The sequence below is a fragment of the Hipposideros armiger genome, unplaced genomic scaffold, assembly GCF_001890085.2.
Source record: "Hipposideros armiger isolate ML-2016 unplaced genomic scaffold, ASM189008v1 scaffold_648, whole genome shotgun sequence".
NCBI classification, from domain to species: domain Eukaryota; kingdom Metazoa; phylum Chordata; class Mammalia; order Chiroptera; family Hipposideridae; genus Hipposideros; species Hipposideros armiger.
In genome coordinates this window covers 304576-318956 of record NW_017731998.1, presented here as the reverse complement: position 1 = coordinate 318956, position 14381 = coordinate 304576, and the positions used below count along the sequence as shown (strand labels likewise).

Here is a 14381-nt window from a genome sequence, read left to right as displayed (position 1 = left end):
TTCTCAGTTTTTAGTTAGCTAACTTGTTATCTCAGACATAGGAAGTTTTAAACAATGTAGGTGCCTAGACCTAACTCAAGAATTAATGAATTATAACCTATATAAGAAGCTCTGATAGAAAATTCCCAGGAATCTCTATTTCTGAAAATGTTTTCCAGGTTTTTCTAATGTATAATGATATACGAGTATAGGAATCACTCCTATAACCAGTCTCCTGGAGGGCAAAGACCATGCTTTACTCATGTGTTTATATTTCAAACCACGTTCAGAGCAATTATTCAACAAAATATGAACTGAAGCACTCACCACAACTTGATATACACACGGACAGATAAAAATGAGTAACTTTCTAATTATTTAACCACCAGGGCCAAATTATATCAGGACTTTGGCCATAAATAACTGCTTAATATTCACATTACTACACAGGTAACCAACTGCAAAATCCTAGAGACCCTGTCAAATGACTCAAATTTGTTATCAGTAAACTCAATTGATTTGACTTCCTTTTTCAGATCTGAGCCTAAGCATCTGTATTGTTTATTAATGCCATCACTTTCCATATTTCAATGCAAGGGATTTTCTGGGAACCTGTCATTAACAGTATAAAAACTAATTGCAAGTTGCACGCTACATTAATTTCCCCCATAAACAAACATTCAAGAAGTAAAACATATGCTAATAAGGAACTGATAATTTTATCCACATACCTGCCAAGACAGATGGAAGTCACCTCTGACAGAATTTTGATAAGTGGGGGACTGCAAACAAAAATTATCTTTTTGTAAGGACTTAACAAGTTGCATGTGATTTGTTGTCACATTTACACCTTTGTGCCGTTTTCCTACATAGGCTCACCTTTATTTTTGAACTCATATTGTATATTCTGATGACATAGGGATATTTTAGGTAAAGGACAGGCCTGTGTGATGACTGTAATCCAAATCAAACACATGGCTTTGATTCTTGCACTCCTGGGCTAATTGTTGTCTGAAGACATCACCTGGTCCTTCCTCCTGGCTTTATACTAGTAAAAGTAGATCAACTGGGACAGGTGGCTCTCTCTTTTCTTCAGTTAATTAAAATATACATTCTTTGAATACTCTTTTGGGGGGTTCTCCAAGGATGAAATATCATATACAACCTGCCTTGGATAAAGGGGCTTCCTGACAAGTGAGTGCCCTACACATATTTTCTAGGCCATGTTAGAACAAACAGAATGATCAATCTCAGAACAAACAGAATGATCAATCTCCTCTCAGTTGATGGAAAAGAAAAACAACAAGGTATGTCACTGTTTCCCTTTTTATCATTGGAAACCTAAAGAAGGAATGATGAGGCTAAGTCTATACAAATTTTTAGTTTGAGAAATTTGTTTATTATTTCTCTTTCAAATAACTGAGAGTTTTGACTAATTTTTTCTTCTTGTAAACTTGAACATTTTAGGGAAAATGGATGAACTGGCTGTTGGTAGGATGAAAGATAAAAGATAAGTTAGGCAATTTACAAATTTCATTTAATCATTTTAAACAGCTGCAATTGAAAAGGCAGAAATATCTACACTTAATTGTATTGTAATAGACAATTTATGAAATATTCCTTTTCATAGACAAATATACATTTCAACAACTTCCGTTTTACTCATCCTTCTTGATGTTTACATAGTTTTCCATTGTATACACATACCATAGTTTATTCAAGCAGTTGATCATAAGTAACAAATTTTGTTTTTTTCCAACCATTTTTCATTCATGACAAAGGGTAAACCCCCATGAATATACTTATGAATACATATTTTCACATGCATATGATGTTCCTTAGGGTAGATTGCACAAGATCCCTGAAAATGGGTATGCCAATCTCAAAGATAGCAATGATTCGTGGTCATTTGAACAAGGCTTATTTCTTGACCATTTCTTCAAACTAAGAATTAAAAAAAAGTTCTTACATTTTGTGTGTATTAGGGATCCATTTTCTTTATCTACTGATAGAGATAATGCAGTTCTTAGAGCCTGCATACATATGACACCTAATGGTCAGCAATTACTATGATTTACTTTTTTTATTATTGATAACAAGCCGAGGACAGACCCAATTGGCAAGCAAGGCCTGAGAAACCATTTTCTTGAATGGTTTATAAGTATATGAATTGGAGCATGGCTGTTTTGTATCTCTCCTTTGGCCAGCAGGTGTAATGGGATGAGGCTAAATGTTCCTGGGTGAACCCATATTTTTATGATCCATCTGTTGAAGCAGAAAAGAATGAGGCAGGTGGGATTCTTCATGCTGCAGTAGGACCTAGATAAAAGCAAATGCAAACACTGTTCTTAATCATCTTCACAGAGCCTTAACTCATATTTTGAAATTCATATTAAAATTGCACTCATATTGCCATGAAAGCTATGACTAACAAAGGATGAATTATAAAACAAAACTCTTTTATCACAAACATAACGAATTCATAGTTTTTCTTGAAACTTTACTTCCCATGGCAGCGAGGCCCAGCTAGAGGCCTACGTGGTGGGGTTGCAGCCTGAGGACTAAGTGGCCGCGTGGGGGCACCACAGCCTCTTGGTGGAGAGCATGAACAGCAGCTGCAGCGGGTTGTGGAGAATTACGTGGCAGTGGCCTGATGTAGCTGGGAGTTGAGGTGGTCCAGAACAGCCGCAGGACACTCGGAGAACTTGGAGCTGCGCCAGCAGGATTCCCGGGCCCTGACTAGCTTCAGGGGGCACCACCAGAATGTCGTGCAGTCAGAGGAGGGTGTCCTGCAGCTCTGAGGGCTAGCCGAGCACAGGAACCCTGCCATGAGAGCTCACAGCTTCACCCGTGCCTGGTGGAGACCTCGCTCAAAGGAGGAAAGGATCCTGGGTTCTGCTGAGCAGCCCTGCTTTCTCTGGTTTGCTCTGTAGGGCTGTGAAGGTGGAGACATGATTCAGTGTGTCCTGTCTAGAAGGCCGCACCCAGTTACCAACAAAAGCTTCCAGCTACAGCTCAGGAGCACCATTGCCTTCCTGCACAACAGCACACCATGCACAGGGACCTAAAGTTATAAGACGTCCTCATCAAGGAGTGGTCTGGGACTGTCATCCTTAAGGTGGCCGACTTTGGAGTAAGAGAGGGCTGTGGCCTGCGCTGGACTGCCACACCCACCCCTTCCCACATTCCAGGCAAAGAGGGCAGTCAAGACAAAAATGTGAATGTGAATAAATAGTGGCTGTCCTCAGGCTGTGGCTCAGATTCCCTGAAGCCAGGAGACACTATACAGCCGAGGTCCACATCTTTGCCCTGGGCATTTTCATCTGGACAATGGTAGAATCTCTTTCATTGACTCTGAGACCAAGAAAGAGATCTTGGGGACCTGGCAAAAATCGTCCCTGTTGGTGAGACACAGTTAGAAAGCCCACGGATGGACTTGCATATCTCCCAGAAATGCAGAACTTCCTTCCCGGTCCGAGGGGACCAGGCAGCTCTTGAAGGGTATGTTAGGTGCTAAACCACAGGACTGACTGTCTTTGATGCCTTTGAGCCTGAAACCAGAATGAAGGTCACATGTGCTGCTTAAAATTCAGAGCAAAGCGTCTTGGGTGTCTTACAACCAGGTGAGTGTACTTTTTGTTCTGATGTACTTATTGGACTGAATTCTTCATCCTGGGTCCTTGAGTGGGTCCTGTGGATTTGGGGGAAAATGCAGGGTTGAAGAGAACTAAGTGCTGTTACCCATCTCCTTCCAAATCTTAATGAGGAGATATGTGGGATTAGTTGAGTATGAGTTGGAAAGTCTAGAGAAATCTGAGTGTTTGTATTTGAGCTGAGTCTCTGACGTTTTTTAGAAACACTTTATCTCATCACTTGTTAGAAATACTTTATTGCATTTAATTAATGAATGCTTACTGTAGAAAATGCCAAAGAAGATTAGCTAGTTCATTTGACTTGAAGAGCAAATTATAAGTTAAAATGATCAGCTATTATCCTCTTTAAGTGACAGAGGACATTAAGTTTTTTATGTACACACAAACATTTTATCAATCCCATTGTTTCAGTAGTAACGGGAAGAAAAAAAAAAAAGACAAACTTGATAGGAAACACCAGGAATAGGAAGTTCACTCCATAGTAGGGAAATATTGATTGGGTAAAGCCCCATTCATTTTGCAGCTGTAAAAATAATGATGGGAGGAATATATTTGGAGGAAGGAAGGAGGTTGGTTCCCAGCAGTTTTACTTGGAAAGGTTAAGACCTCTTATTTGGAACCTGGACTCTTATTGTGGGACTGCCTATTAGTTAAATGTTAACCAGAGATCACTTTTGTTGATCTTAATGGGTGTCTGAGTAGCATGGAAACAAAAAGACACATTTAATTTAGCTCAAAAGTGGACAGTCTGAGTAAAGATTACCCAAGAAAGAAGGAAAATGAAGCAATTTTTCATAACAATTTCATTCCATTTTAATACTTCTGTGTGTGTGTGTGTGTGTGTGTGTGTGTGTGTGTGAGTGAGTGTACAATTCACACTTTTAACACTAGGGCTAGATTAGGAGACTATAGGACTTCCAAGACTGAACTTAATTTTAGGAAAGATGGAAACTCGCCACTGGGACTTTCATACATAATACATGCAGTGTTGTTTGTTCCAGAAAATCATTTTCCTTGGGCCAAATTGAAGTGACTGATATAAATATTCAGGGGCCAGTTTTCTACAAGAGGGTCTGAAATCCTAGTATTTTTTGAGTGAGTACAAAGTCCATAGAAAGATTTTTAGTCAATTCGATCTTTATGGGGATCTAGAAACTTATTTTTCCAGATATATAGAGCTATAATATAATTGGTATATAACATTATGTAAGTTTAAGGTGTACAACATGATTTGATACATGTATATATATTGTGAAGTAGTTACCACAGTAAGTTAACACCTCATCATCTCATGTAATTACCTTTTGTGTGTGTGTGTGTGTGTGTGTGTGTGTGTGTGTGTGTGTGTGTGGTGAGAACCTTTGAGATCTACTCTCTTAGCAACTTTCAACTTTCAAGTATATTATACACCATTACTAACTATAGTCACTGTGTTGTACATTGCAAACCCAGAACTTACTCATCTTATAACTGGAACTTTGCACTTTTTGGTATATATCCCCTCATTTTCCCCACCCTCAAGCCCTAACTTACAGCGATTGTACTCTCTGTTTCTATGAGTTCAGCTTTTTAAGATTCCATATGTATGTAGGGTCATATAGCATTTGTCTTTGTCTGACCTACTTTGCCTAACATACTGCCTCAAGTCCATCCATATTGTCACAGAAAGGCAGGATTTCCTTTTTTATGGCTGAATAATATGCCATGTGCATGTGTGTGCATGTATGTGTGTGTGTGTATGTATACATGTATCACATTATTTTTATCCACTCATTCATCCATGTACACTTGCGTTGTTTTTATATCTTGGCTATTGTGAATAATGCTGCAAGGAACAGAGAGGTGCAGACATCTCTTTGAGATCCTGATTTCATTTTGTTTGAATATAAACTCAGAAGTGAGATTGCTGGGTCATATGGTAGTTCTATATTATAGTTTTTTGAGGAACCTCCATACTGCTTTCTGGAGTGGCTGTACCAGTTTGCATTCCCACCAACAGTGCCTGAGGATTCTCTTTTCTCCACATCCTCGCCAACACTCGTTATCTCTTGTCTTGTTGATAATAGCCATTCTAACAGGTATGAGGTGATATCTCATTGTGGTTTTGATTTGCATTTCCTTGATTATTAGTGATGAACACTTTTATGTGCCAGTTGGCCATTTGTATGCTTTCTTTGGAAAAAGGTCTACTCACATCCTCTACCTGCTCTTTAATTGGATTACTTTTTTTTCCCCTGATATTGAATTGTATAAATTCCTTAAATATTTTGGATATTAACCCCTTATCAGGTATATGGTTTGAACATATTTTCTCCCATTCAGTAGATTGCTTCTTCATTCTGTTGATGGTTTGCCATGCAGAAAGCTTTTAGTTTCATATAGCCCAATTTGTTTATTTTTGCTTTTGTTGCTTGCACTTTTGATGTCATTTCCAAAAAACCATTGCCAAGACCAATGTTAAAAGCTCTTTGTGTATTTTCTCTAAGGAGTTTTACAGTTGTAGGTTATACATTTAAGTTTTTAATACATGCTGAGTTAATTTTTATGAGTGATTTAAGATAGGAGTCTATTTCCTTATTCTACGTGTGATTATCCAGTTTTCCCAACAGTTTCCCTTTATTGAAGGGAATTGACTTCCCCCATTTTATATTCTTGGCGCCTTTGTCAAAAATTAATTGACCGTATATGCATGGGTTTATTTCTGGGCTCTCAATTCTGTTACCTGGTCTATATATCTTTTTCTATGACAATACCATACCATTTTGATTATAGTACTCTAGGTCTGCATGGGTGGGCCTGGCATCTGGTTCCACGAGGCAGGCCGAATATTGGGGCAGGCTGGGACTGGGTTCTTGAAAGCTGGCCTGGAGCTTGGGGTCATTGGCAAGAGCCCGGCATTGGGGCAGACCCGGATCCGCCAGCCATGGGAGCTGGTCTAGAGGCTGGATCTATAAGGGATGGCCTGGCACTGAGACCAGATAAGAGCTTGGGTCCACAGATACTGGCCCTGTCCTCAGGCAGCCTGGGAGCCTGAGACCATGGGAATCCTCCTGGTAGTAAGGTGGACTGGGAGCTTGGGATCATGGGAGTCGGTGGCACTGGTGCAAGCCTGGTACTGGGGTTTGTGATGCAGTTAAAAAGAAGATGTATCGGCCGGCCGAGTGGCTCAGTTGGTTAAGAGCTCGCTCAAGAGTTTGAGCTCTGAGCAACAGCGGTTCGAGTCCAGCCCGAGCTGAGCAGCCGCTGAGCTGCCAACAGGTAGCAGGATGGTTCAGCTAAAAAAAAAAAAAATGATGTCTCTCTCCACACAGGGCTGCCTGGGTTTGGGGTGAGCTCACAGGAGTCATGTGAAACTATCCTTCCTGCCCTCTTCATTGTGTCTCTTTTTATTTCTGTGCTCCACCCAAGTGCTGACATCCTAGCTCCTGGAATCCTTAGCACCCATGAAGGCATGTTCATGAACAGATATTTGTTCAAATTGATGTTTCCGGGAAGGGACAAGTAATACTAGAAATTCCTATTCTGCCATCTTGCTGACCCTAGAAACTTTTTTGTTTTCCAATCGAGTCATAAATTCATTCACATTGTCCTGGCAGCTTCCTGTTCTCTTTTATGCCTAGAGCATCTGCGATACACATTTGAGCCTTTATGGTTCCCCCCAGGTGCAGCATCTATAGAACAGAAAGCACTGTATTAAATTGATGATAACATCAGTTAAGAAAAGATTAAGGTGTAATATTTAACGACTATAGGGATTTCAGATCATCACTGCCTGACAGTATTTAATAGATGCAAGTGTAAGGGCATAGGGGTAAGAGGAAGACCAATGGGAAACAAATACTAAAGTATGTAGCTTTGACTTGAGGGAAAACAATGCTCAATGGAAATTCTAAAATAGCTGTGAACCAATGAAAGCTATTCATAATAATTCGCAATACCAGCCTAAACTGCCTTTACGATCAATTTTAAATATGTAACTGCTGTTTGTAAGAGCATGTCATTTAGGTGAGATTTTATATCCTTTAAGTATTAATAGCCATGTATCCTTTTCTCTGACTCACCAACACATTTTTCAGACTTTGATGATTCCCTGTCCCTAATCCTCATATGCAACATACTTATATGAACTTTGATACTTCCCTTTCCCAAAACAAATAGTAACAAGTTTTCAGTCTGTTCTCAGCAAAAAAAAATCTCTCCAGTCTTCATCATAATAGCTGCATTCCAGCATTCTCCATTTTTACATTCTGTTGCTATAGTTTTGCATAGAGACTGAGAATGGCAGACCTAGTGACAAGTGTCCTTAGTTACGTCTCTTGAATAACAAAAGAAAAAACCATACATTGAATTTATACCGTATCATGTGGTTGAAAAATGACGAAGCTTGGACTGAATTGTGAGGTTCTGAAAAGGATGGCTTTCTCTTCCCAGTCTTAAATTGGTTGGAGTTCTGAAGAAATCAGACTAAGCATTAAATAAGAGCTTTCCTCAAATTCAACCCCAGCTCTCTGTTTTCTAGGAATAGCTTCTTTGAAGAGATGGTGCTGCTTTGGATTCTGCATCCAGATGGCAATGTGAAATGAGGAGAACTTATCTGATAATCTTAGAACCTTCCCAAATGTTTGTTTTGAATGCTAAGAAATAAATTTGTAGGCTGAACATGTGGTGGAAGAGAAGACACAGGCAGCTTTTCTAAATCGATTCTCACTTGCATGAGACAAATTTGTTGGCCATGATACTTTTAAAAACATTCATTAATTGTATGAAGCAGTTATTTTTTATTACCGAAAAAGATTGCTCACCATACTATGACCCTGAGTGTGTAATCTCCTCAAATTCCTCTTCCCTTCCTAGATTTGGGTGTTAAGAACACATACAGGCATGATATAGTAATTTAAAAATCCATTTTTAAAGGCCTTAAATGCATAAAGTCCTACCACCATGCCCCTGGTTTGATAAACTCCATACCTATAGATCTCTTAATATGGCACCAAAAAGACAATATTCTTCAAGAGAAATGATCAAGTTGTTAAACTTCATAGGCTCTATTTGTTTAGCATTATATGCAATGCTTATCTGTGAAATGTGCTTATGAGCAGACAGGTTTGACATACAAATGGCCCAAAGTATTGCAACCTATATCTCTGACTTTAAATAATTACTCCCTCTCTAGGGTGAATCTATCATCAGCCCAACTCCTTTCTTTTTCAAGTAATAAGACTGTCTTTAGCATCTTAATATCTCTCCAGTGATAAATTGTTTCTCCTTCAAATATATAGGTGGGCAATTGAGCCCAGCAGGGGGCATTAATTCTTTGTTTGAAAAGAAATTATAAATATGATGGTTTTTGGAACTGGACTATCAAACTCAAAGAACCGAACTAAGTGCTGGCGAAACAGTAGAAGATTGGATGATATGATTTGAACATTGACAGAAATCTTTTATTAGAAAGGCTTTGACACCCACAAGCAATATGTACTATGAGATCAGATGGTGTGTGTGTGTGTGTGTGTGTGTGTGTGTGTGTGTGTGTTTGTGATTAGATTACTACATAGTGAACATTCATCAGCTCCCAGCTGACCACAATGTAAGGTGTACTTTTATTTGCTTTTGATGTTGGGTTTAAGCCAATGGAATGTATTATAGAACAAGCAAAAGCTCAAAATGTCTGTGCGGCTGTGCTTGATTTTTCAAGCTCCTACATTTGGCCATAAGAAGAACATACTTCAAGTGAGGGCTGGCCTAATGAAGATAAGAGTCACATAAAGCAGATTGTGACCCAACACATCGCTTGGAACCTAGCACAGCTCTGCTTAAATCAGCCATACTCCAGCTGACCCACAGACCCACATGTGAAATTTTGCATATCAAATTTTGTGGCATTTTTATTGTGCAGCATTATTGTGACAATAGCTAATATGATGTGTAGATGTTTATTTTTAATATCCTTCTTCTAATAGGATTTTCTCTCTGATTACAGTAGTGATTGTGAGCGTCGACTATGAGTCAAGTAACCTATGTTCAGATCCTTGCTCCTCTGCCTGTTGTTTCCTGTGAGACTTTGGGGGTTAACCTACATAAGACTTACAGTTCCAATTCAAAAAGTTCTGATAGTGATATCTACCCCATGGAGATTTTGTGAATATTAAGTATGACAGTACATGTCAACTGTAAACACAATATCTAAAACCTAGGACACAGTACATAGTAGTCATTATTATTATCTTAATTACTTATGGTGCAAGAGCATATGGACTTAAATTTAATACAGTGCTACACTAGATGCCAAACGCTCTGAACTCTGTTACCTATTGACTGAGTGAGCCATTTGTTGCACATATACCATGTCAAAAAGTAGCTACTTCGACTGCAAGAATAAGGCCCAGGAGGGATTAATATGAGTTAAAGGACCATTTCTAGCAAATTCAGTTCCTTTACATAGCAGCACACATGCCAGACCAGGCCAGTTTTGTTATCATGAAATTTAGATTCCAAGTCCCTTCATGACAGTATTAAGTGACATCACCATATCTCAAGCCTAAATTGTTAGGTCCTTACTTCTTAAAAATGACCTAAGAGACAGAGTTTTCGTTCCAAAGGCTTTATTGAGCCAAGCTTGGCAACCGCCTCACTCTGCCAGAGGAGAACGGCCCCGAGGTCTTGGCAGGTGGAAGTTTTACCGGGTTTGATTTCCGGGGTTTGGGGCAAAAGCAGAAGCAAAGCAAATGGACAGAAGCAAGAAGGGCTGTTAGTTTTTGTGAGATCTTTTAAACCAGTTGCAAAAAAAATAGGTCTGTAAAATTTCGACCCATTTCTTATAAATCTAAGCGTTTACTATAATTATTTCTTGTGATATTAAGTTTCAGTTTGTTATTACCACATTCTGGTGTCTGAACAGGAATATTCCTGCTAAGCCTAGCTGCAATAGCTGAAGGGTGGCTTCCTCTTATTCTTCAGGGCTGGGGTATTTTTAGAATAAGCCTGTCTGGCCTAGGGTCCGGGCCGGGGTCCTCACAAAATGATGCCTTGGAAGTATACTCAAAATATGTATTTTCTTACTGGAAGAGGCAAATCAATATTTAAATATCCTTCTTTTGGTATCTTTCAAAACTGTTGAATGGATGATTTATAATATTTTGTTTAGTCTTATGGGGTTCTAATTTTAAATTCTGAAAGGAGTTTAAAGAGAAAGCAAAATTAGAATTTCAAATTAAGTAGAAGTTGAAAATTAATGAAATCCTTGTTCCAAGTACCATTTTCCATTCTTATTTCTGAAACTTGTTCTAATATTTTACTAATTGACCACTGTAGTAAAACCCCTAGTGAAAATAGGGAGGGATGATGGTGAGGTAATTGCCAGGTATTAGGTATATAAAACATAATAAACAAAATTTGTGCATATGGAGATTAACGGGGGTGAATATGGAGCATTGATAACATGTGTAAGTGACAGGAATGTTTATTCCTCTTTTGTACACTTTATCCTTCAGGCTGCACAAGCAAAGTCATACATAAATCGATTCTAAGGTAATCAGTTTATGCATGAAACTGTGTAGGCAGCTTTTTAAAAAACATAATTAATAAAAAAGTTTAATTTTGCAACAAAAAGTAATAAAAACCCCATCTGTTGTGATCAATAAGTTCATTTATTCTAACAAACATTTCTTTTCTTGTTTAAGATTTTTATAGCCTTTTATTAAAAAGAGCAGTTTTAGGTTTACAAAATCTTGTGCAAAAATTAGAGTTGCCTGTACTGTTTTCCCCTCCCCTTTTCCCAACACAGTTTGTCCATTATTATTAACATATTGTACTAGTGTGATGCATTTGTAACAATTGATGAACCAATATTGATATGCTATTATTAACTAAAGTACATGGTTTACTTAAGTTTTGCTAAGAGCATTGTAGAGATCTATGGGTTTTGACAAATACATAATGTTATGTGTCCGCCTTTACAGCATAATACAGAATAGTTTCACTGCCCTAAAAATGCCCACTGCTTCACATATACATCCCAACTTCCTTTATTCTGAATCCCTGAAAATCACTGAACTTTACTGTATCTACAGTTTTGCCTTTTCCAGAAGGTGATATAGTTGGAAACATACAGTATATCAGTTTCCAGACTGGCTTCTTTCACTTCGCAATATGCATTTAAAGGTTCCTCCATATCTCTTTTTTTTTTTAACAACTAATCATTTTTATTCAGAAAGGATGACAAAACTTCCATGTTATTGGATTATTAAAAACAATGCCAAAATTCATAAACAAAATGAGACTTTTCCTCAGTTCTCAATGAGAAATAATGCAGATCAGCTTGTGCCGTTTCAGTGTAATTCAACACACGTATTCCAAAACACACCTAGTAATTACTACATTCTGCAGGTTGTAAGATGTGCGAATGAACTTGTAATGGAAAAAAAATTAGATGCTGACATACAGCGTGATGTAATCTCAAAATGTAAATGTAGATGTGATGTATCTTCTCTCTAATGTTGAAAGGTGCAGTGAAAATAAGGCAGATACCACTGAAGGGCTTTGTGTAGTAAATTTATACTTTATTTCTTTTTTATCACTGATAATACTCCATTGTGTGGACATAGTTTGTTTATCCATTTACCCATTGAAAGACATCTTGGTTGCTTCCAAGTTTTTCCAATTATAAATAAAGCTGCTATAAACATTCATCTGTAGATTTTTATATGGACATAAGTTTTTATCTTATTTGGGTAAATACCTAGGAGTGTGATTTCTGCATAGTAGTATATGTCAATGTTTAACTTTATAAGAGTTTTCCAGTCTATCTTCTAAAGTGGATGTGCTATTTGGCATTGCCCACCAGCTGTGACTGACAGCTCCTGTTGCCCCACATCCTCACCAACATTTGGTGTTGTTGGTATTTTGGATTTTAGCAATCTAATAAGTATATAGTGGTATCTCAATGATATTTTAATTTGACTTTCCTAAGATCAGACGAGATCGGGCACGTTCAGGCTGGTATGGCCGTAGACTAATTTGACTTTCCCTAATGACATATGATGTTGAACACATTTTCATGTACTTATTTGCCATTTGTGTGTGTGTGTGTGTGTGTGTGTGTATTTGTTGTTATTGTTTTGTTTGTTTTTGTTTTGTTTGTTTTGTTTTCTTGGTGATCTGTCTGGTCAGATCTACTGCCATTGTTTTATTGTTTTCTTATTGTTCAGTATTATGAGCCCTTGTATATTTTTGAACACCAGTTATTACCAGATATGTGTTTTGAAATATTGTATTCCTGTTTGTGACTAGTGTTTTTGCTCTCATGTGTTCATTTTTAGAATAGAAGTTTTTTAGTTTTAATAAGGTCCAACTTATCATTTTTTTTATTTGCTAAATCACACCTTTGATGCTGTATCTACAAAAAAAAATCATTGCCAATTCAAGGTCACTTAGATTTTTTCCCTTTGTTATATCTAGATATTGTATGCTTTTCTAAAAATGTTATATTTATATTTGTGGTCAATTTTGTGTGAATTTTTGTGAAGTTATATGGACTATCTAGATTCTTTTTGTTGTTGTTGTCACATGTGGCTGTGTGATTGTTTTAGCACCACGTGTTGAAATTATTAACTTTATCCCCATAGAATTGCCTTTGCTTCTTTGTCAAAGAAAAGTTGACTATATTTGTGTGATTCTATTTCTGGGCCCCCTATTTTGTTTCATTGATCTATTTGTTAATTATTTCACCATTGCCACAAAGTTTTGATCACTGTAGCTTCAAAGTAAGTCTTAAATTCATGTAGTCAATATTGTGTTGACTTTTCTGGGTCTTTTGATTTTTCCTATAAGCTTTGGAATTGGTTTGTTGATATCCACAAAATAATTTGCTGAGATTTTGATTGGGATTTTATTGAATCTATAGATCAAGTTAGGAAGAATTGACATCTTAACAATGTATCTATACCTATGAACATGGGATACCTCTCTATTTATTTTGATATTTGATTTCTTTCATCAGAGTCTTGTAGTTTTCCTCATATAGATCTTTGATATGTACACATTTTGTTACAGCTCTGCCTATTTCTTTTTTTGATGTTGCTAATGTAAACAATGTTTTTAATTTCAAATTCAAATTGTTTATTGCTGCCATTTAAGAAACCAGTTGACTTTTGTATATTAACCTTGTATCTTGAATTATTCTATAGTTGCTTATTAGTTCCGAGAGTTGTCTTTTTTTTTTTTTTGTCAACTTGTTTTGATTTTCTACATAGACAATCATATCATCTGGGAACAGAAATTGATTTATTTTTTCCCCAGTCTGTATTCCTTTTATTTTCTCTTCTTATCTTATTGAATTAGCAAAGACTTCCAGTATAATGCTGAATAGAAAGGGTGGTGAGAAAGGACATCATAACCTTACTCCTGATTACAGGAGGAAAACAACTATTTTTTTATCATTAAGTATGATGTTAGCTCTAGGTGTTTTTGTAGATGTTCTTTATCAAGTTGAGGAAGTTCCATCCATTCATGGTTTGCTGAAAGTTTTTATCATACGTAGATATTGGATTTGTCAAATGCTTTTTTGTGCATTTATTGATATGATCATATAATTTTTCTTATTTAGCCTGTTGATATCATGTGCTACAAAATTTATTTTTTTTTTAGATTTTTTTTTTAATTGGGGAGTTGGGGGAGGGAAACAGCATTGGGGAATCAGGGAAGGGGAACAGATAAGTTGCTGTCCTTTTTTTCTTCAGTCTAGTTGTAGAG

General features: G+C 37.2%; 1 pseudogene; it reads left to right on the top strand.

The window, feature by feature from the left end:
* The first annotated feature begins 1243 nt into the window (after positions 1 to 1243).
* LOC109372613 (serine/threonine-protein kinase 35 pseudogene) lies at positions 1244 to 3565 on the top strand (annotated as a pseudogene).
* The last annotated feature ends 10816 nt before the right edge of the window (positions 3566 to 14381 follow it).